Source organism: Diabrotica undecimpunctata, chromosome 7 (genome assembly GCF_040954645.1).
Source record: "Diabrotica undecimpunctata isolate CICGRU chromosome 7, icDiaUnde3, whole genome shotgun sequence".
In the NCBI taxonomy this organism is placed as follows: domain Eukaryota; kingdom Metazoa; phylum Arthropoda; class Insecta; order Coleoptera; family Chrysomelidae; genus Diabrotica; species Diabrotica undecimpunctata.
In genome coordinates, this window is record NC_092809.1 from 149,131,531 (window position 1) to 149,157,231 (window position 25,701).

At 33.1% G+C, this 25,701-nt stretch overlaps 1 long non-coding RNA gene across 1 annotated transcript; it reads right to left on the bottom strand.

The window, feature by feature from the left end:
- Positions 1-5,386: 5,386 nt before the first annotated feature.
- Positions 5,387-19,411, bottom strand: LOC140446027 (uncharacterized). Its single transcript, XR_011951457.1, has 2 exons — positions 19,198-19,411; positions 5,387-5,839 (listed from the first exon to the last, which is right to left on the bottom strand). It is a non-coding gene; the product is annotated as an uncharacterized lncRNA (long non-coding RNA).
- Positions 19,412-25,701: the final 6,290 nt, after the last annotated feature.

Consider the following 25,701-nt stretch of genomic DNA (forward strand, 5'->3'; position numbering starts at 1 on the left):
CATGATTTTTCAATATGTGCGAACTGCATATAGCATTTTTTACATAAAAATGCTTGCACGTCATTCAAGATTTACGACGTAAGAACCCTACAGCGTTGCCAACACATCAGAATAGTTAGTAAGTGAGGAATTTTTAAAATGTCAACTATTTGTCAAACTATTATATTAACAGTAAATACTCTTAGTTTTAAGACTACTGCAACACACTAAAATACATAAAAAAACATTTTAATACAAAATTATATATTCTAAATTTTAAACTTACCTCTTTTAGGGCTGTAATAGTAAAGACGTCCCGCCATTATTTCTTGTTCAAAATTGTTATTTGTTTTGACATAGCACAATCACAATACACAACAATAATTAGTTTTTAAAGCTATTATTCTAAATTTAATATGTAAATTTAATATGTATTTAATATGTATTTATAAATATAATTTACTAATATATATTATATTATGATCAAATTGTGTAAGAAATCAAAACATAAACAAAATTATTACTCTAAAAAAGCGGCAACACTTTATACACCTTTGACACACGCTTAACTGTCAATAAAATTTGAAGTATTCCGGTATCAGTAGCGTACAATTATCTCATCTATTTAATTAAAATTATTATTTTGTGCAATATTAGACTTGAAGAGTTATTTCATAAAATTTATATTATTCATAATAACAAATGTTTTTGGTTATTTAATCAATATAATTCTAAAATTTTCAATATTATGATGATTACATTTTTCTGATTATTACACAATGTTGACGCCTATAAAAGATCGAGCAGTTCCGTATGGGTTTCGTATTATTGGCTGTGTTAGAAATATTTGAACTCTAAGGTTGACGTTCTGGAAATTTTAAATACAAGTGACGTCACTTTGTATAATTCGTGACGTGCAAGTGTTTAACTTTGAAAAATGGTATATCAATAATATATATACCTATATAATAAAGCGTAAAAACGGTGAATTTAAACTTTTATATTTAGGGTGTAGTTTTGAAAAACGTACCGATGTAGCTGAAAAAGAGCAATTTTAAATATTGTTTTAGGTCGTCTGTAATCTAAAAGTTTAAATTCAGAGTTTTTTAAGCATATTTCAAATGTCTCACATTTGTTGTCAAAACTTAAGACTAAAATTTCAGGTTACTGTTTTAAATATTAGGTCTATTTATCGAAAATCCACTGTGGCCGGTTAATAAAAGGGATAAATTATATTGATCTCATAAGAATCAGTAAAATTGGAAAAAATCGCGTCACGTTTATTTATTTAACGACTTTATGAAAACTCAGTTTATTTGCGGCAAAATACAAAAATTGCGTACAGAAGCTACACTCTTTATCTTTAAGATGCCTCTTGATTTTCTGTCTATAAGACACGTGGATCAAAAGATGTCGAATTTTTACCGTCGAACTGACAAATTTTATTGAACATTGCCATTGGACATTAAAAATTGCCAATCGCTTTAAGCATTGTTTCTGAGAGAACGGTTCATTCTACATAAAAAATGCTAATAAATATTTTTGTTCAAAATTATCTTAGCTACATTTTTTATTTAAGGACATAGACCTCTCTGCTTGTATCCAGAGTTAACGGTCTTGTGAAGTATGCATCCAATTTTTTGCCATTTTCGCAGATCGCCTTGCCATCATGTAAGTAGCCTTCCTCTGTTTTATTTATATGTTTTTGGTCTCCATTCGGTCCCCATTAACTTGCATATCCACCTTTCCTCCTTTATCCTTTAACGTGGAAAGCCCATCTTTATTTCAATTTGCAAGCTCTCTTTACAACATCATGTAACTCTGGTTTTGTTTCCTAGGTCTTCGTTTGTGATCTTGTCTTTAATTATTTCTATTATCATTAAGCGCTCCATTCTTCCGCGTGCATTACATTGAAAGCATTATTTTTTGTTAGAAACAGTGTTTTCGCACTGTAGGTCATCACTGGTAGGTCATACTAGTCAAAGAGTTTCTGCTTCAGATTAATTAGCATGTTTCTGTCTTTAAATAAGTTTTTCAAGCTTCATGTAATGCCCATCTATGTGCTATTTTTTTATACCTTACCTGTTTGGCTGTCCTTGCCTATTCTTATTTTGTATCCAAGAGATATGTATTTATAAACAAGTTCTACTTCGTCTTTATTAAGTTTTAAATTGTTACTGGACACGAGGTTCATAATGTATTTTTTTTTTGGGGATATTTATTTTTAAAACGATTTCTCTGCAAACTCTGTCCAGTTCTTCTAACATGGTGTTGATTATAAATATTTAAATTAATAACAGTAAAAAAACAGACATCTAGATAAACAAAAACAAAGGCTATAAAATATTTTAGAGGATTTAGCGAAAAAAAAATTGTTTCTTTAATTTACTTCCCATAATTATTATTGAATATTGAATGTTAAACATTAAATTTGCAAGAGTAGCTTCTATAGTTTTGTACTCAGTCTACTTGCTTATGCCTGGACGTTTTATTTCTTTTTTAAATCGGAATTAGACAAATCTAAAGAAAGGAGTTTGAACTGCTGCCGTAGGGAAAGGTCAAGGATTTCCACGTTGCGTATGCAAGAAGACTTGCAACACATCTATATGCTCGTGTAAGAAGCAGGGCAAGTTATGCAACCCTAAATGTCACGATAGCCAGCCCTGCAGAAACAAATAATTTCACAAAACTTTTTTTATTCTTAAATTGAAAGAACTTTTGGATAGTTTATTAGTGTTTTGTTTTTACTATTGTACAGGCATTCAGATTTATTTGTGCTCAAGTAAATGCACCATTTAAACTAGCTATTTTACCTTGTCCAGTATTTTACGTTTTAGAAATTATTTGCAAACAACCGGGGTAGCAAATTATTTACCGAGTTTTGGTTGAATCTGAAAATTACTGAAAACTTTACCAAAAGCTAGTTTTAACTGAAATATATTTAGTTTCAACTAGAGAATTAACTAATAATAGTTGATATTTCTAGTTTTTACTAGGTAATACTAGAATTGACTAAAGAGGTTACTCTTATTGATTGACTAAAGAGCTTATTAAAACTGGTTTTTCCTAGAGAGTTCAGTTTTTCTAGAGTTTACCTAGAGAGTTCTAGGTAAAACTAGAATTGACTAAAGAGGTTACTCTTATTAATTGACTAAAGAGGTAATTAAAACTGGTTTTTCCTAGAAACTTTATCCCTATTTTGGATATAACATTAATCCGCTTCACGAATATATCCTGCCCAGGCATTTTCCTCCAAGTCTTCTTTGGACTTTCTCTCTTACTACTTTTACGAACTTTCAATTCTTTATAATTGGGTGATTAACGTTTCATTGGAATATTTTTGTGACAGAACACATCACTCGCTTCCTTCCTCTGCACTCATCTCGTCTTAACTCTTTTTCTTCTTGATTTGCCTATCCGTTACGAATGGTGGCGATCACCATGGCAATCTTTTTTTTATCTGCAGCAGCGCGGAAAATCTGCACAGATGTTGTTTTGAACCAGAATCTGAGATTCTTTAACCAAGATGTTTTTCTTCTTCCTGGACCTCGTTTTCCAAATATTTTTCCTTGCAGGATGGCTTGAAGGACTTAACTCTACTGCATGCATATCCATGTATTTTACTCTATTATTCTATATTACTGATCGTTGGTATCTAAAATTATTACTTTTTGCAATAATTTTACTATTCAAAATTATAATATTATTTGTAACTTTATCTTTATGTAAACATTCCAAATACTCTGTTTCTATCCTTATTAGTAATAAATCTTTTCGTTAAGAGCTATTTACTACTCGTCAGAATATATTAAATATCAGCGAATGTCATCCTGTCGTTTACCTGTATCCTAATTCAACACTAATTAAGAATAAATGAAGACAAAGTAATAAAATCTAATAAAATCATACTTTCACATGAAATTTATCAGTCTCTCCCACATCTCACTTAACACTAAGTATTACTTCCATTTATATATCTTGTAAAATCTTCCCTTATTTACCGGGAATTTCCTTCTTATTAAGTGCCTACCACAGAATCGTACGAGTTACTGTATCATATGCTTAATCAAGATCAATGAATACCATATCAGCGTGTGTTTCTACTTTTCTGCATGGCACCACCAGCTGCCCTATAATAGAAGTACAAATTTACGACGTAAATTCGAGTTGGAGCACATCAAGCAATGGGTAAGAAAGAGAAGAGTAAAATGGATCGCTTATATAAGCTAAATGACAACAGATAAAGTAGTAAAGACAGCGAGAGGTGGTTCCCCAATAGGAAGATAATCAGTAGGAAGACCACAAAAACGATGAAACGACAATTTAATGGAAGCACATTAAAAAACCGACAGGGACATGAATAAAAAGAAGAAGAAGAAGCAGAAATTTGTTTGTGAAGTAATGACGACATCTTGTCAACTTGTAATGAATGACTGTGTAAGGAAAATATAGAACTATTATGGCGCAGTTATGTTCCATGTCATTTTTGTGAATTTTCTATTGGTTTATATATAATAATCCGATCAATTTTAATGACTTTTAATAAAATATTTTTATTTATAACTATTTATAACTTTTTATAAATAAACTTTTCTTAGAATTAACAGACTGGCTTTTTGTTCTAAATCATTTTCCGATCATATTCGCTCCGTGCGTGACTGACGCGACACCTACTGCCTTCATCTGACAGTTTTGGACCTACCAATTTTCAGGTTAAACATATGACATATGTTTGACATTGTTAAATACATGCGAAATTGACAATTATTAATAATTAACTTTTTAATTATATTTTTTTAATTTATGTACAAAATAAATGTAGTATTTAAAACTGGGTTTCTCAAAATTCATCATAATATATATTTTCAACCACAAACGGAAAAGAAAGGGAAAAATCTAGTACTGGCAAATCAAGTTTTTCACGTGAAAGAGTTATTTAAAAACAGTAATAGTAAAAGTTATAATATAAAAGCTAAAGTCATCAGGCACTCTGCAGTTAGCTTGAAGCCTTATAAAATATCATTTAAAGTAAATTATTTAAATTTTTCCTATTTCAATTGCATAAAAATGAAGTTATGTGATATTTACTTTTTCATATTAATAGCACGGATCCATCTTTTTCTGTTCTCTAATTTATATGTAATCTTTGGGAACCTATAAAAACTACACTTACTATTTTTCTATTATTAGCACAATTAAATACGCAATATGTATTTGCACACATGTTTGATAAAATTTATGCGTAAAAAGGTAGAGCCAATTTTGTCATATTTCGCCGCTACGCACGCTGGCATCGTTTCAAAGTACCCCTACCATGGTCACGCACGGAGCGAATAGGCTCGAACGATACATCGTATAATACACATTAGACATTTGATATTGAAATTGTAATAAAATTATCAAGGACCAATATTTGAATTGTGTTTAATGTTAATATTAATCAATCTATAATTTTTTAAAAACAATCCGCTAAAGTTGACTATCTGCACTAGGTCGTTCCTCCGGATATACCTCAAAAAAGCTATCCCACTCTTTTTTATTTTCACAGTCCCATCTGATTTCTTCAACAAACCCAGGTTTCACTTTTACACACCAGTATCCATATATGTCTTGAATGACAAAACCTTTGATTAATGTACACTTACAATGGGGTCGCTCAAGGTTTACACAAGCTGTTTTTCCATCGTGTAGGATACCTTTACAGTAAAATTTATTATCTTTTGGATGTTTTTCAGTAGTATAACCGTGGTGGCATATACATGTTGACTCGTCTGGTACTGGATCATGTCTTGTGATAATTCTTGCCGGATAAATCATTGAGATGAAACATGTTATAATGATTATCCTTAAAATCATGGTTCTAAAAAAATAAAAAAAAATTAATACGTACGATTAACAAAATTATATAAAAACATTCTTTAATTTTAAATTTTTTTTGGTGTAAAAACAGTCAGATTTTACTAATTAATTAGTGTTGATTTATGGCTTATTTAAATTAAATAGTAAATCTACTGTTTATAAATTTTCGTATATATTATCCACTTCGCTGACAAAAATTGACGCAACTGATTCGCGAGTTATTCCCGAGACTCTTGCTGGTGTCGTATTCATACTCATTGACCTCAAAAACCTCCCAATAATGAGTTTTTAATAATTATATAACAAATTTTCACAAAACTTCAGAAGAAACTATAGATAACACAATTTCCACGTTTCTGATGGGTAACGGATAAAAAACAAGTACAATATCACAACACAAAAACATTTAAAACATCCAACACACTGAGTTCTATCCTGTCCTTAATTAAACCATTGATTATAAACCACCCATCGATACCTCACTCTAAGGTAAAAACGAATTCAGTGTTAAACTCCGCCCACTTACACCTCTTTGCCCCTTACGCCCAAGTACTACCTGACTGTATGGTGGCGACATTAATTGAAATATTTGCCAAAATTGAAAAATAAATTTGAGTTGCCTGCTCCGGCCATTGTCTAGTGCAATAGATGACAATATAAGGATGGCATTCAGCATTTTCACAAATAATTTTAACGTGCTTGTAATTTATATTATGGAATTCCCATTTTACTTCAGAAAAAACGCTAAAAATTGATTAATGAAAACAATAGAGGTCTTCTCAAAATTATTTATTTATCAATACACTACAAAAAATAACAAAATGTAAAATACATAATAAAATTAGCAGTGATAAATTACATCTCATTTAAATTACTTTTTTGTCAGTTTTCAAACAAATTAACTTCCAGAATTGATGCAAACTAAAATATTTCAAGCTAATATACAGAATTTATTTCCAGATTTAGTTTATTCACTCACGGTAAAATATTTCAAAACCTCCTAATTTTAAAGAATCTCTTGGATTGACATGAAATTTGGCTTACGCTTAGCTAAGATGTCAAAGAAAAAAAGATGATGCTTTTGCACTATGGTTCAGTATCACCCCTTCTCGGGAGTGAAAAAATATATGTTCAAGATAAGTTCGGAAGTGTCTAAAATCAGTAATTCTAAGGAACTTTTGTTCTATAGAGTTTTTTTACCAAGTCAATACTTTACGAGTTATTGAAAATAGGTTCTTATTCGTCAAATTCCATGTTGAATATTTCAACGTGAAATAATAAAAAAATGAAGCACTTTTCGAAGAAAACTCATTACAACTTTTTTTAAAGTGTTTAAAAGTTTATTTTTGTTAAGTTTATAGCATCAAAAGTAAGCAAGTTTCAGAAAAGCAAAACCTACATTTTTTTACTCTTTTTAAGAGTAAATTTAGTTTTAGATTTTAAAAGAGTTTTAAATTTTAAGTTATTTTGAAAAAAAGCATTTTTTTCATAATTAAAAAAAATTGTTAAATAAGCCCTTTGAACAAATGAAACTTACAAATCATTATAAATAATACATAAGTAAAGTAATTTGTGAAGCGGTAACGATTAATTTGATTTAAATGCTAGTTTTTTTGACCAAAAAAAGAGACCAACTTATTTTGAGCGTAACGCTTACTTTTGATGCTAAAAACTTATTAAAAAACAAAAATGAATATTTTTGAACACTTTAAAAAAGTTGTACTGAGGTTTCCCTAAAAAGTGTACCATTTTTGGTTATTTCACGTTGAAATATTCGCTTTGAAATTTGACAGATATGAACCTATTCTTCATTAGTTACAACTTTGCTTCTACTGGGTTTAGAGAGTTCATACATATACCATTTTTTTTTCTCTTTTTAGAAGCTATATTTTTGCTGGAAACGCTTTTTTTTCGATAAAATACATACTTACTTTTTGAATTATTTGCAAAAAACCATTTAAAAATTTGGTTTTTTTTTTGGTTAAAAAATGAACATATTTACTCACAAATAACTCGAAAACTATTAACTTAGTGAAAAAATTTTATATAACAAAAGTTGCTTAGAATTACTTTTATTCTTTCCTATGTTTTTCTATATGTATGCCTTCGATAGGAGAAGGAACTTCGACAAGAAGAATATATAAATTTTGTTCTGATGGTAGCAATCTACTGTTCGATCGCATACTTTTTACATTTAAAAATTTTCTGATGACTTTCTGGAATTACGTCATCGTGGTTTTAAAAGCAAGTAGTGGTGAGTACCAAATGCAATAGATTTTGTCTTTGACAAAATACCACAAACTACCAACGTTAAAAATAAATCATGTAAGTACATATTTTGATAAAATGAGAGGGAATTTCCAACATATAAATAGATGAGGGCCATCTGCTTAGGAACAATAGGTAAAAGCTGATAAACGGACAGGATTAGAAAGTTTAAAACATCACAATAATTAGATCATATTTCAAAACAAAGTAAATAAGTATATTTGAATGTTACTTGTTTTCAAACTAAGATTGTAAAATTAAAATTTTAGGAAAAAAAAATATTTATTATTTTTTGTTCTCAAAAAGCACTTTCATTATTGACAATATCGAAACATTTTAATATTAAAAGTCGAGAACAATTAAAAACCACGTTCATATTTATATGAAAGTGCTATAAAAATGAAGGTATAACTCTTTTTTAACAAACTTGGTATACGACTCTGAATATTTGACATCTGATCCTTTCAATTTGAGTTTTAGGGCATGCAAGTTTTTATCAATACTACATTTTTCCCTAAACTGAATAAAAAAGTTTTCCATATGATTCCAAGGTTTTAAGACATACTGATATTATAAAATACTTGTTAATATCTACTGTATATAGAAACTAAACTTGATTTTTACCAAGAATTTTATAATTTTTCGTTTATGGTCTTCACAGCTTTCAAGCCAATTAGTAGTTAATAAAATATGCTTAGTCACATAGGGACTAAAATATTAATCCTACAAGGGAAGATCGAAGGTAGGAGTGGAGCCGGCCGCAAACAATTATCCTGGTTAAGAAATATTAAAGAATGGACAGGAATACACAATACAGGCGAGCTGTGTCACGCCGCCAAGAACAGAATTCTAGTAATGAGATAGTCGCCTACGCACTTTGGTGTATGGCATGTTAAGAAGAAGAAGTCACATAGGTTTCAGTTTCAATTCAAACATAGGCAAATTACCCTTTGTTTCAGGTCACTGATATCCATCAGTATAATATCAATATTCCCGCACTTTTTTTGACAAATTTTTGTGCGCTCTACCTCTTTCAGGGGAAATTTAAAGAAAGATATATTATTATTTGTTCCACCGTTTCTTTCAAAACATCCCGCGTAAACAGACTTATGCGTTACAGAGGCCATTTTATCTAAATTGTGAGTCCTTTTTTTTTATAAAATTCCGCTATAACTTGTCACAACCCTTGTCACAGATAATACACCTATAGGGTAAGTTCGGCCCTGACACTACTCCTACCTCCTCGCAAGTCAGAGAGAGAATGAGAAATCTCGTTACGGTTTTCGAGTAACGCCATCTAGTTGTTGATACGTCTTTCGGTTACCACGAGGTGAGCTATCTAGTGGGTGGTTTGTAATCAATGATTAAACCCAACGACACACAAGAAAGATCGATCGAAAAAAGGCGTCTACAAAGATACTTCTTAAGATCACTAAGTGTCAGGATAAACAAGCGTGAAACATACATCAAGAACAGAGACTTTGACAAATCTCAGATATGTAAACATAGCTGATGTATCAATGATCATAGAAGAAACAGACGATCAAAAGAGATAAGTCAAAGAAGCAGTTCTCATTCTATTTACGTGACTTACACTTAACGTTAACGAAATAAAAAATCCTATAGACGCTTACAAGTTATTTGTAACCTATGATCTTGGGGCTTTGTTCAGGAAATATTGTTAAATATACCTTGATCAAAATCACGTATACGTTCCTAGGTTGACTGCGATATAGCCGAACTTAAACGTCTGTTTTTCAATATAAACTTATATTGATCAAAAGATGTTTCTTTTACTGATGGTAGAATTAAACGGACATTTGTTCAACAAATTAGGATGGCGATATTGCTATCATTTAGAGCGTACTAAGTCTTGTAATTACTTAATATCTAGCCAAAGTTTTAGCGCAAGTTCTTTATTGAAATAGCCCCGATACACTGGTCTACGAAACGCTACAAACACAACTACTGATACAGATTAAATATTACTACTATCACTTTAACTAAGGACGTTTTCTTATATATGAATAAACTTGATAACTAATGAGCGTTCAGAAAAGAAAAGAAAAGCTAGGACCAAATGGCACCAAACCCATGCCCTAGTAGACAAGACTACATTAAACAGGCTAAGCAATCAACCAAAATCCAAACTTAAAGAGGCACAAAAACTGTCATTTACAAACTACACAACAAATCTAAACCGGTACGATAACTCAATATGGAAACCGATCAAAAACTCCAAAAAACCCAAGACTCCCATACCTCTAATTAAAAACGAACAAGGACTAACACTACAGTGGGCCAGAAGTGATGAAGAAAAAATAACGCTATTTGCCGAGCAAATAGCTCAAGTATTTAATCCCACCAACGACGCTTCAGATATTGAAATTAAAAGGGACATAAATAACATTCCAGAGAGCATACCAGTAATAGACCACTAACCAAAAATGAAGTTCAACAAGATACCCAATATTTAAACATTAGAAAAGCTCCTGTGTTGGATAAAATAACACCCAAGATGATGAAGGAACTACCAGATAAAGGAATCATACTGATTACTCTTATCTTTAATGCTATTCTACGATTAAACTACTGGCCAAAGCTCTTTAAAACCACTGAAATAATACTAATCCCAAAAGCAGGAAAAAATTCAAACGAGGCTTCATCATATAGGCCAACAACCCTACTACCAGTCGTATCCAAAATACTTGAAAGTTTACTGTTACAAAAAATTTACTCAGACCCCAATACGGAGGAATGGATACTCAACCACCAATTTGGCTTTTGAAAAAAACACTAGACAATACAGCAGGTTCATAGGATAGTACACACCATAAATTCTGTAATGAAAAGCAAACGCTAATGCACAGCTGCTTTTCTAGATGTTAGTCAAGCTTTTGATAAGGTTTGGCACATAGACCTGATTTTTAAAATCAAGAAATATTTACCCATCACGTACCTGAAACTGTTAAAATCCTATCTGAGTGGTGGAGAATTCCGAACAAGAGTGAATCAAAGTAATTTCAATAATTTTCCTATAAAATCTGGTGTTCCACAGAGCAGCGTTCTTGCGTTCTTGGATCAATATTATATGTGCTATACACAGCAGATCTACCCTCCAATAATGAAATAATCACTGGCTCGTTTGCAGATGAAGCTGTCATCCTTGCAGCCGAAGAAAATCCAATTATAGCATCCAACATTCTACAGGTACAACTGAATGAAATCGAGACATGGTCTTACAAGTGGATAATTAAAATGAATGAAACAAAGTTTCACGTAATTTCAGTAAATACCTAGGAATACATCTTGACTCAAAACTCACCTGGAAAGAACATCTTCTTAAGAAGCTCAAACAAATTGACCTAAAAATGAAAGATCTAAACTGGTTAGTAGGCAGGAAATCGAAACTGGGCCTTGAAAACAAAATCCTTGTACACAAAACCGTCATAAAACCTTTCTGGACGTATGGAATCCAACTCTGGGGATGTGCGAGAAAGTCAAACATAGCCATAATTCAAAGATGCCAATCAAAAATACTCCGAACGATAGCTGATTGGTATGTGTCAAACCTAACACTTCATGAAGACCTAAGAATCCCGTTCGTACAGGATGTAATCATTAAATATAGCACGAAGCACCATGAAGCACTGGAATCACATAGTAATCCCTTACTCCAACCTCTGCTAGAACACCAAGTCAATAGGGGACTCAAAATGAACTGGCCAGCTGACCTGAAAAACGGTTAAAGTGGTCTTGTGACTTGAGAAGACCTCACCAGGGCAATAGGAGCCCCTTGCTTCGCAGTCAGCAAATAGAACTTTATTTGTGTTTTAATTGCTAAAGATTGTGTCATAATAAAAAAAATATCTCCACTTAACCTTTTTCGAAAATACCAACGATACGCCCATGTAAAAATAATTATATATTAATGACAGTAAACCATGAGGTATGAGATAAATTACTTTTTACTCTGTGTCATTTTTAATCTCAGTGTCTCGCTTTACGTTTTGGTTTTAAGTTTTTTTTTATATATATTTTACAACTAAGTTTACAACAACTTTTTTTCTTAATCGTGTGTATTTTAGAATCTTTTGACAAAGGCAAGGTTTACCTGCCGAAACGTTAATTTCAATGGCAGAATAAAATCTATTTCCCAAATAAATATTACTTAATAAATCTAACCCAGCAACTATTAAAGAATTACTAAACTTAAAGGACTACAACTCGGATTTGTCCAAATATTTTTATTTGGGCTGTCCTTGTAATTTACATCGGAACATTTTTTTAACCTACTAAATAATTTATGAATGAATCTTTTCACGCTCGATGCCTTTTCCGTTGTTGTTGTTTATTTATTAGTGTCATTACTTTTTATGGGTAGATCCGTTGGTAACTTATATTAATTAGTTGAATTGTTTCTTCTCGTTTACCATTGTTTATAGTTTTACACTACATTTTTTTTTAGTTCTGATTATATTTATTTTTTTTAATAATTATTTCAGATTTTATGGTAACAATATTGTAATGAAAAATTTTGAAGCTAAGACTTAAAGGTAAATTGCAATCAAAGATTAATATAATATAGTATATAATATATTTATTATTTTAACCAACAAGCCTTATACAGTGCTTTTCAGATAAAAATATCCAACTTAAATAACTTTTGAACTTATAATTTTTAGGAAAAGCTCAAAAACACGTCAATTAATATTTGAAGGGGATACAATATGTCATATTTAAGCTTGCTGAGAAAGGCAGAAAAGTCATAGCTTTCGATCCAATAAGTCCAAAGATATGTAGAATCCGAATTCAAAGCAGGTTCTTTAATTACAGCATTATCAATATTCATGCTCTCACTGAAGATAAAGAAGACGAGGAGGACATATTTTACGAGAAACTGGAAAGCACTTACAGACAATGTCAGAACAACGACATAAAAATTATTATTGGTGATTTTAACGCTAAAGTCGACCAAGAGACTATTTACCGACTTACGATCGGCGAGCATAGTCTTCATGCTGTCAGCAACCAAAATGGTTTACGCCTGATTGAACTCGCAGCATCATTGGGAATGGTGGTAGTAAGTACATGTTTTCCTCACAAAAATATCCACAAAGCCACATGGGAATCACCAGACGGTCAAACAAAAACCAAATTGACCATGTACTAACTGATAGTCGACATTTCCCGGACGTACTAGATGTAAGAGCATGTAGAGGTGCTAATATAGACTTTGACCACTACCTTCTAAGAAGAAAACTCAGGGCTCATATATTAAACGCTAAGAAGGGCCAGAGCACAAAATCTACGAAGTATAATACTGATGTGCTAAAATCACTGGACACTGGACACTGGACCAAATGCATGGAAGCTATCCATACAGCAACTAAAGGCTTTTTAACACCTAACCAGGCTAAAATAAACGAAGATTGGTTTGACGAAGAATATAGATCCATTAACCAACAGAAAAATGAAGCATATAAGAGACTTCAGCAGCGCAGAATGAGATCAAACCTGAAAGACTATGAAAATCTTAGAGAAAAATAAAAAAGGACCTTTAGAAGGAAAAAGAAATAGCCACACGAAAACGCTCTAAACGAGATTGTTAACCAGCACAATAGAAAAGACTCACGAAAATTCTACCAGAAGATAAATAGCTGCAGAAAAGAATTCAAACCCAGAATAACAGCACGTAAAGACAGAGATGGTTCCATAATTAGTGACAAAGAACAGATACTAAACAGGTGGGCGAATCATTTTGAAGAACTGCTTAGCGACAGTCGTGCGAACAACGGATCAAATCTTCACAGTCAGGTAGAAACTTGAGAAAACGCTTGAGTTCGGAGTTGACACCCACCACATAGTCGTGGATTTCAAAGCCGCATACGACTCAGTCAACAGACAAAAACTTCTACAGGCTATGGTGGAATTTTAAATGCCGCTTCATCTTGTTCAACTAACGGAAGTTACACTCACAGGCGTAGAGAGTGTAGTCAGAATCCAAAGTGACTTTTCAATACCCTTCAATTGTAAAAATGGACTGAGATAGGGAGATGGACTGTTGTGTCTCTGATTTAACCTTGCACTAGAAAAAGTAATTCTAGAGTGCCACATTGATACGAATGGCACCATCTTTAATAAATCTGTATAAGTGGTCGGATATGCAGATGACATAGACATTATTGCTAGGTCCACAGAATCTCTAATCGAAGCATTTAGATCACTAGGGACATCTGCACTGAGAATGGGATTAAAAATAAACGCACAGAAAACCAGGTATATGTATTGTACTAGATCAGGCAACTATATACCTAGACTATTAATTGATGATCTGGAACTGGAAGGTGTGGACACCTTCGTCTACCTGGGCTCGCTGCTGACCAAAGACAACAATGTCAGCGAAGAAATTAAAAGAAGAATAGTGCTTGCCAATAAGTGCTATTATAGCTTGAGGAAGCAGATGGCCCCAAAACTACCCAGAAAAATTAAAGTTACCATATATAAAACACTAATAAGGCCAGTGCTAACATACGGGTCAGAAACGTGGTCACACAGATCGACCAAGAATTGCCTAAACGTTTCGAGAGGAAAATTCTAAGGAAAATATATGGAGAAGTCCAAGAACAGGGTTTGTGGCGTAGGGGCTAAAACTTTGAGTTATACAGAAGTTTTGGGGAACCTAACGTTGTAAAATGTATTAAATTAGCACGCCTTCGATGGATAGGACATGTAATTAGGCAAGATGAATATGCTACGATCAGAAAAATTTTCGACGATGACCAGTGGGAAGACGAGCCAGAGGAAGACTAAAACTTAGGTATCAAGATAACATAGAGGATGATCTAAAATCCATCGGACTTAAAGCATGGAGAAGAGTTGCCAGAGACAGGGGCGAATGGAAGATTGTTCTCAAGAAAGCTTTGGCTCATAACGAGGTGTAATGCCACTGATGATGATGATGATTAACACACGTTTCATTTCTTATTTTTTTGACATTACTTCCACCTGTTTTTATTTGATATTTGGATTCTCATTTTTGTACTGACTTCAAAAATGTATAACATATGATACTGAAAGTGATTAATTTATTAGAAGAATAAATACAAAAGCAAGAAAACTGGATTGAAAAAAAAATTGTTTTTTAACAATTTTATTAGAAACATTTAGAATAAAGATTTAACTACCAAAAATTTTTACAATTTGTTTTAATGCTACTCACTTCCATTGTACAATCTTTTTTTGAAATTCTTCTCTGACAATGCTTTAAACGTCTGCATTTAATTGTCAACATTAATCCTATATTCTTTGTCATAAATCATCTGGAGATTCTGATTTAAAATATTCTCATAAGATAAAGTCTAGGATCTTCATGGTGTTAAAATATAATCAAATCTTTGGCAGGTTTATCATAATTATCTAGTATTGTCCTAATTCAATCAACCACGTGCTTAAGTAACTCAAGATATGATGCACCATTTAAGTTTCCAGTGATAAAGAAGGGTCCGATAATGTGATCATCTGTTAGCCTTTGAAAATGATGTGTGTGAAATTCACGCATAATATGTGGATCACTCTTAGCCCAGTAGCGGCAATTGTCTGTTCATCAAGCCATTTAATAAAAATGAGCATTCATTCGAAAAGGAAAAAATATTACTTTACAATTGGGGATTGTTAATGATGCATTGTGTCAATAATCAACAAAATTCCAGACGACAATCAAAATCTTCATTTAATTATTGTACTAATTTAGTTTTAAATGACTGGAACTTAATTTTATGGAGGATTCGAAAGGCTGTAGAAGGTGAAACACCGATTGCTCTGCTTATTCTTGACAGTGACTGTGATTGCTCAGCCTCTAAGTTAACTTGATCCAAAATGGATTGTTTCGTTATTTACGGGTCCCTGTCAGTTATGTTTTTTATTGCAAACACAGTCATACTTATAAGTTGCATGCCTATTATGGTGAGTTTCATTAAAACTTCTAGCAGCATTTCTTGCACAATTGTTATTTTTGTAGTATAAATCTACAATTTTGATTCTTTCTTATAAAATGTAAGCCATTTCAGCGATCAAATTGCACACGTATCTAAATACTCTGTTACAAGTTATAATAAATTGTCATTAACTAGTAACCAACGCGCACCAAGTGCGCCAACGACGGATGCAACAGAAGATGAAGTAGAAACATTCTACCAACAAATTGAAGATGCACTGAAAATGACAAAGAACAGGGAAATCACGGTAGTTATGGGCGATTTCAATGCAAAAGTCGGCAAAGGAAGAGCTGGAACAGTAATATGAGACCAAGGACTAGGGGAACGTAACGATAGAGGCGATCGTCTAATACAATTCTGCCAAGAACAAAGTCTAATAATCACAAACACGTTCTTTAAATTACCAATGAGACGGTTATATACATGGCGCTAACCAGCAGATAAACCGGAAAAAGTTGTAAGAAACCAAATCGACTATATAATGATTAAAATATACGAAAACTTTGATAAATTAGATACTACCACTTACGAGATAAACAAACAATGGGAAACACTAAAAAACTACCTCCTCGCTCCATGCAGAGATATTAAAAGAACCGACACGAAAGAAAGACAATTGGATGAACGACAAGATACTCGGCATGGTGGAATAACCAAGACAAGCCAAGAAGAAAGACAGTCACAATTACAAAATCCTTAACAACGAAATCAGAAAAAAGATAAGAGAGACAAAACAAACTTACTATGAGGAAAAATGTAAAGAGATAGAGGATCTTCAGAACAAATACGACCTATTCAACATACATAAAAAGGTTAAAGAAATGGCAGGACTGCAAAAAAGAAACCACAACACAACTCTTTTAGATAAAAATGGAAAAACTATGATAACGACTGACGAAAAGCTAAAACGATGGGAAGAGTATATGAAAGAGCTCTTCGACGACGAAAGAGGAAACGCACAAGACTTGTCTTTTGAGGACAGAGAAACAAGTGTAGAAATTACAAAGGAAGAAATACTGTATGCACTAAAGAACACCAGAAACGGAAAAAGCCCGGGGCCAGATCAACTGCCTATTGATATCCTTAAAATAATAGAAAATGAGTACATTGATGTCCTCTTAAAGCTTTTTAATAAAATTTATCAATCGGTTAACACACCCAACGAATGGTTGACCTCAACATTTATTTGTCTCCCAAAAAAGAAAAATGCTAAAAAATGCACCGACCACCGTACCATAAGCCTGATGTCTCACACACTTAAATTGTTTTTAAAGATCATTCATAAACGCATTTACAAAACACTTGATATGGATATTGAAGAAACTCAATTTGGATTCCGTAATGGGGTAGGTACTCGCTCTATTTGCATTCAACGTACTAATCCAGAGATGCTTGGATGTGAACCAAGATATGTACATCTGTTTCATAGACTACAACAAAGCTTTCGACAAAGTCCGCCACAAAGAGCTAATGGACATCCTCAAAGCAAAACAACTACAACACAATGACCTTCGAATTATAACAAATCTATATAACTATATGTTATATAACTATAAACAGCAGGCACACGTACGCATTAATGAACACACATCAGAAGAGTTCGAAGTTAAAAGAAGAGTGCGACAGGGGTGTGTATTGTCACCACTACTATTCAATGCATACTCTGAAGAAATTATGAAAAGAGCTGTGAAGGGAGAAACAGCAGGAATCAAGGTCAATGGAACACCAATTAACAACATTAGATATGCGGACGATACTATCATAATAACAGACAACCTCCAAGACCTCCAAAAGCTAATGAACAAGATACTTGAGTATGGAGAAGAATATGGATTATCAATAAACACCAAGAAAACCAAATTTATGAGGATATCAAAAACCCAAACTATTGGTGAAAGCCTGACAATTAACGGTAATAACAAGTTGAAAACTACCACTATCTTGGCCCAATAATTAATCACGAAAACGATTACTCCACAGAAATCAAAGTTCGGATAGAGAAAGCACGTACAAACTTCAATAAAATGAGAAAGGTACTTTGTGAAAGAGAACTAAAATTGGACTTGAGAGTTAGGCTGGCAAGGTGATATATTTTCTCGACTCTGCTTTATGGGATAGAAGCATGGAAACTTAACGCGTCGACTGCTAAAAAGTTGGAAACATTTGAAATGTGGGTGTATAGAAGAATACTGAAGATATCATGGACCGAGCATGTAACAAACAACGAAGTCATGAGAAGAATCAACAACAGAATGGAAGTATTGGAAACCATCAAGACACGAAAGCTGCAATACCTGGGGCATGCTATGCGTAATGAGAGATACGACCTACTTCAATTAATTATACAAGGGAGAATTCAGGGCAAGAGAAGTGTAGGAAGAAGAAGAATCTCATGGTTGCGTCACTTGAGGGAATGGTACGGATGCACATCAATTGAACTATTCAGAGCAGCAGCATCTAAGATCAGAATAGCCATGATGATTGCCAACCTCCGTGGCGGAGATGGTACGTGAAGAAGAAGTAGAACTAGTAACCGATTAAAATAAATGTCCAAATATCGAAAATATTTAATCAAACTCAAGTTTTTTGTTCCTTAGCTTTTGAAGGTACTACAAACAGTACGGTTAAATATTTAAAAAATTTAAATTATGCTACAATCTATTTTTTACAGTCAATTAAAGTGTGACAAATAATTTTCTATCTCATAAACTAATCACTTGAAGCCAAATGTAATATACATTTTTAAAATCAGCACAAAAAGGTGAATCCAAATAAAAAATAAGAAAAGAGGGATGAGGGTTATTTGAAAAAATAAAGGGATCATAAGGAGATAAGAGGGTATCTTTTCCAGCAAGCTCAAATTATGATACAATGTCATATTTATGAAAAAAATATAATTCTTAAAACATTTGTAATTTTGTAGTATGCATATGGTAAAATATAGTAACTTATATACAATAATTAACATTTATAATTAATTCAAATATGATATTTTTAAATAGAATTACTTTTGTTGGGTATTTGTTATCAAATTAACCTTCTTAATTAAATTGTACTAATGAGATTTTAGTAACTAAATTATACAAAAACTCACCTTAAATTAATATGTTATTTGATTCAAATTGTTATTATTGTGGATGAAGTGACACAGTTCCAATTAAATTTCACACGCTTTAGACGACTAATAAATGAATTTGTGTTATGAATTTCTAGTTATTAATTAATGTTTTGGTAATAACTGATAATTATTGCGTATGCTGTGATTAATAAGAAATATCTGAATGCTTGCATTTAAAAATAGTACTTCGAATTTTACATTTAACAGAATGTTAATATTTTTCAAGGTCGCTTTATAAATACATATTTTATTCTTTTTCAGTGAACTAATAAAAAAATGTTGCAAAACGCAATTTCAAATTTACGTAAATGAGTTTTGAAATTTCTGGGATATGTTATTATGGCAATAAAATATACAAAAAATAGAAATTATCTACTGCTAAAAAAATGGCAACACGCCTAGAATGAAGTAAAACATCTTAAGACAACTTTATAAATGGAGTTTTTAAGGTCACTGCCTTGTCTTCATCAAAAAAGGTTTAAAACCTATGAAAATAACAAATATTTTTTTCAAATATTTATAGTTTGGAAAATGGTAAACCCCAAGGATTCATACTTAATTCAACAGTATTTTTAGTAGGAGTAAATTAATGATATAATCGAAAACATTTATGCACCGTTAAAAGTTCCCGATAGCTTTAACATGCATAAAAAGATCAAGGAAATAACAGGTAAAAAAGTGAAACAAGCATCCATAGTAAAGGACAAAAAAGGTAAAATAATTACAGATTTAAATGAAAAACTGGCAAGGTGGACAGAATACATTGAAGAACTTTTTGCAGACGAAAGACCAGAAATAGCAGTGGCAGAACCTAGAGACGACACAACAGGGCCTAAAATCCTAAAAAGCGAGGTAGAATATGCTATAAGGAACACAAAAGGGGGTAAAGCTGCAGGACCAGATGAAATTCCTGTAGAATTGTTGAAACTAATAGACGACGACGCACTTAAAATAATGGTGAACCTCTTTAACACAATATATTGAAGAACTTTGCAACCGTAACCTTAATCTAGAGATCCGCACAAGAATGCTACGTTGTTACGTTGTTTCTACCTTACTATAATCGTAAATCGGCATGGAAGCGTGGACAATAAAACAGTCTGAAATCAAAAAATTAAACTCCTTTGAGATGTGGTGCTACAGGAGAATCCACAGAATATCGTGGACTGAAAAAGTAACGAATATAGAGGTGTTACAAAGAATGAAGAAAGAATGTGAAGTCATAAAAACTGTTAAAATTAGAAAGATTCAATATCTGGGTCATATAATGAGGGGCGAGAAGTACGTATTACTTAGATTAATTATGCAAGGGAAGATACAAGGGAAGAGAAACCCAGGACGACGCAAAATATCCTGGCTAAGAAATTTGAGAGAGTGGTTCGGTTGCAGCTCATTAGAATTATTCAGAAGCGCGGCCAATAAAATTAAGATAGCGATGATGATTTCCAATCTCCGATAGGAGAAGGAACCTGAAGAAGAAGATATATATATACATATATATATATATATATATATATATATATATATATATATATATATATATAATCCAAATGTCTTGACTGATGAAGATTCGGCTAGCGAGGATAATGGTGAATTTGTAGATAACCTGTTCCGAAGACAATTATTAGCAGAAGCCGAGCTGGGTTATTTTGATGGTGCACCAGACGACAATAGTGTTTTTAATGATATGGAAGCCGAGAAAACACCACGTACGTCATCACTTGATACAGAACCTAATACCAGTTTTTTGAAATCACTAAATTGAAAAAAGTATACTAAAAGTACACATGGATCGATGGAGATTTTGTAAAAACATCCGACTTTCCCAAAGCAGACTACTCACCTATAAAATTATTTGAGTTGTTTGTCGGCGTCGCAGGTCGACAGGTTTATCCAAATAATAGGTTTCACGCACTGTGCTAATAATACGCAAATGGATTTAAATGATAAAATGTGGAAACAATTAAATTACAGAGTTCTTTTCGTAAATATTATCAACCAACTGAAAATATGAATTATGATGAGTCGATAGTGAAATATTATGGTCTCCATAATTGTAAACAAATCATTAGGGGAAAACCGATAAGATTCGGTTATAAAGTATGGTGCCTTAACTCCGAACTAGTTACCTTGTAAATTTTGAAATCTATCAAGGGAAAAGTACAAATTCGAACGACTTTTATCAACTTGCATTTGGAAAGGAAGCCGCTCTCCTTGTCTCGATGTTGTAAACTTTGCCACAACAAAAGCTGCCTTACCAAATCTATATAGATAACCTTTTTACTGGATTTACTCAATTTAATGGTGTATTTAAAAGAAAAACGATATGAATAACAAGAACAATAAGAGAGAACAGAACACCACAAGATGTTGTAATTGACAAGGAAGATGATATTATGTTGACAAGATGGATGGATAACGCCGTCGTAACAATGGCATCAACTTCATATGGTGTGCATCCTATTTAACAAGTAAAACGTTATCCACATTCTGAAAAAAAAGTTGTCGACGTTCCTCGCCCACATATTGTTGGAATGTATAACAAGTTTATGGGAGGCACTGATAGAATGGATGAGGATTTAACAAGATACCGTATAAGTATTCGTAGTAAGAAATGGTATTGGTCTATACTTACCAGGGTAATTAATGCTGCAGTGTAAAATTCGTACTTTATAAGTGCTCGGATACTTTATTAGTGCTTAGGAAGACCGACAACTAATTTGAATTTTCGACGTGAAATCGCGACTAGTTGCCTTACCAAATTCAGAAACCTGCCCATTAGACCTGGTAGACCAAAAACAAGTAGAAATAGTCTATATTTTAACAGAATCTCTAACAACATAGGTACGATGGTATTAACCATCTCATTATACCTGTTCTTAACAAAAAACGAAGGTGGTGCGCAGAAGTAGGGTGCTGCTCAGTAGGACGTACGCAGTATGAGAAATGCGATATTTGACTCCGCATTGAATGCTTTGCCATATTTTATAAAGAGTAAATCTTATAATATTTTTATAGTATTTTGACCTAGTGTTACCACATGGTCACAGGTTGTAATGTCATATATTCGATAAACAAATAAAATTTAATCGGTTTATCTGCTTAGTTGTATTTTTCCTAAACTAAACTTGGTAAAAAAAAACCAGTTTAACAAAAAAATTAATTCAGGCTGTGATGGGTTAAATGTAGAAAACGTTGAAAAGAACTAGCATACTGAAATGAAAAATATAATACTTACTGTATTTGCACTAACTTCTTGTAGTTTATTAATAAAAAATCCACATTACTTTTTAATCTTTAAAATAAACATAACACAACAAATAACGTCACGATGAACAGGTTTATTTGAATTATTTCTTTTGTTGTATATAAAAAAGGTTTTCGATATTTTTTGTTGTTTATTGTATAGCCTTGAAACTATAATGATACCATACATAAATTATATTCTTTGCTAGATCAAGCCGGAAATTTCACTTGCAAAAAATAACGGTATATAACGATGTATAGTGGCATCGACTGCTAATGAAATAATATTTTTTCACCTAATTCAAATAGCGAAAACCTTGTTATAGTTGGCGGTGCAATTAAGTACGTAGTTAAAAAATGCTAAATGGAAAATCCAGAATAAATAATTATTATTGCACCACACTTCTGTTAAAAATAACTGACTTGTAGTGATTTGTTTTCTTTTAATCGTAAGTCATCTTTTAATTATATTTCTGATTATACCTATGTACAAATGAAAATACTAAACGAGAATATAGATTTTGAAAAGAGTCAAATTAGATTGTACAAAAAAACATCAAGATTATTATAGTGAAACATTGACTTATTCTAGAAAAATGTTAATTTAGATTTTATGGTCAATGGCAACAAAATATAGATTAAAAGTATACAACGTTGTGTGAAAAGAACCTGAACAAAATAAATCTATCATATAAACTCTGAAACGTCTCATATAAACTCTATCTATGGTCTGAAACCGATTGCGCTATGAACTGTTTTGTGGTAGACTCAAACTAGTTTTCAATCAGTCTAAAACCGTTCGAGTCTCCTGGCATAATCGCATTTGCGATCCAAGTTGTTGTAGCATGTTATCACCTGAAAATTTGGCAAACATTTTATGATACACATACAAATAGTAAAAATAATTTATATTACTACTAAACTATTCAAACTAAACATTTGAAATTTTACATAGACGTTACAATAATTGTTAGTTGGATATAAGTAAAAATAAAAGGATTGTTTTAAAGCCATCCACTCATACCAGGTACATCTGGCTGGTATGTCTGAACAGTTTGGTCAGCCGTACACGGATAGCATCAAGTAGTTGAGATCGACTGCGCGGTGAACTATAATCTTATATTCGCTGCCATACACAGGACAGCTTGAGCAGTCGCGTACGCTTGAAGCTGTCAACAGCACGATGAAATGCAATTGTGCTGTCAACAGCTTGCAAGCGGTTGCAGGGCATACACTAGTAGGAACAGTCAACAGCTATCCGACTTTCCCCCTGCTCCACTGCAGCCTCGCGCGCACGTCACTGCGTTCATTTGTTGTTGACTGGTCGAAAATGGAGGGTGTGTGTGACAGTGGTGCTCTGAGAAGTGCAAATAAATTGCGCAAATAAAGATATTATTTTGAGCTATAAACTTATGAACCACGGCATTAAAATAAAGAAAAACAATACATGGGTAATTATTTTGTAATATCAAAAAGTCTTGAAGAAAAGAAATACTGCAGCGCTGTATTTCTAGACATCTCACAAGCGTTTGACAAAGTTTGGCTCAGAGGTCTGCTTTACAAAGTAAAAATAGCACTATCCAGTAACTATTTCCTCCTACTTAAATCCTACATACCAAATAGATATTTCTCTGTAAAATTCAAAGACCAACAATCCAACCTCATTAAGTACACATAATCTAAAAATACATTTTTAGATTATGTATACTCAACCTACAGATCTGTAAAAAATAGACTAGTTTTGTGAAAGCCTCAACTATTTGTACCAATTTTTTTATATTGTTAAATTGATTGCATTTCACTTAAGAAAAATAAAAACAAAACATTAACGCTTTTGATTTGGTGGGAAAAGGGGGTTGCAAGTAAAAATTGCGCTTAGACCTATTTTTTAATCACATAGAACGTAAAAAAATTAAAAATTAAATTCTGGGAGTGAACGATTTTGCCTATGTTAACGGGGGGTGTCATCCTGGTGCCTTAGTCGTGGACTAATACGCACCCTGATGCGCATCGCCCCGCCTTTTACATCCTTTTATATTTCTATTGGCCGAGAGATCTAAAAATGCCATATAAATACTAATATTGTCGTACGGCACTAGCGTCCTCCTGGTTTTCAGGGGTTTCTGGATGATCTACGACCGCCGCTCTCAAAGAGGATCTCAAGTTTCGAGAGTCCATCTTCGTATTTGATTGAGATACCGGCCACTACGGGCAAGAAGTTCTGCCGAGCCTTTGTGGTAGGTGAGGGGACACCGGCAATCAGAATTCTCTAACAGTTCGAGCTTTCTTACAGACAAAATATTCTTACACTGACTTAATATGTATTAGACTTCTGATGCGTGGTGTATATCTCAAGTTCCACAAAGATGTCGGCCTTCTCGCTTCGTGTAGCCGCGTTCCCTCTCCTCGAGAGAGGTACAAGAATGCCGGCAATGTCGACTCTTCCTGCTGCCAGTCGCTTCGTATAGCTACCTTTTTGTTAACAGTAATTCTTATAGTTACTATTTACATAAGGTTTTGGAGACGAAGTGTTATTGCAGCTCAACCTGATCGGAAAAGCAATTACAAGTCCCCGTCGGGGCTTTTATTCGCTCTTTACCGTGACAGGCCCAAATAACGCTGTGGTCAGTTCGACACGATTTGAGATAGTTCTAAGACCAATGTCTTTTCTATCTCAGAAAGTCGTGTTCTACTGTCAGGAAGCGTTTTGTAGTCGACACGCCGGTTCTCGTACACTTGATGATTTAACTTCTAAATTGGATAACCATTATTAGGTATTATTCTTCAATTTTGGACGTCTTCGACGATAGCAGGATATTGGTTATTTAATAAAAATCAAAGGTAGCTTGGTAGCGCACCGAACCAACAAGGTCTTACGGGGCTAGTAGTGTATGACGACTGGATCCCGTTCGGAAGATGTGCTGCTCTTTTATACACATCGTGTTTGAGAATTTTCAGCACACTTCCGTCGAGAGGCCAATGACAGCGCAGTTAATAACGAGCGCTGTGGTTGGCCGGCCAAAGTAACAATCTTTGTTACTTTGGTAATTGGTTACCTTGGCGACAGACAGTTTTCAGCTCTCGAATCAGTCTAGACCATGGCCTTACCTAGAGCACGTACGCTCTAGGAGGTCGCCGGTCGGGGCTCCGCTCCATTTGCTGCCGCAAAAACCGTTAAGACTCTGTAGATAGTCTTTATCACACATCAGAAGTTGTTTTATTTCCAACGATGGT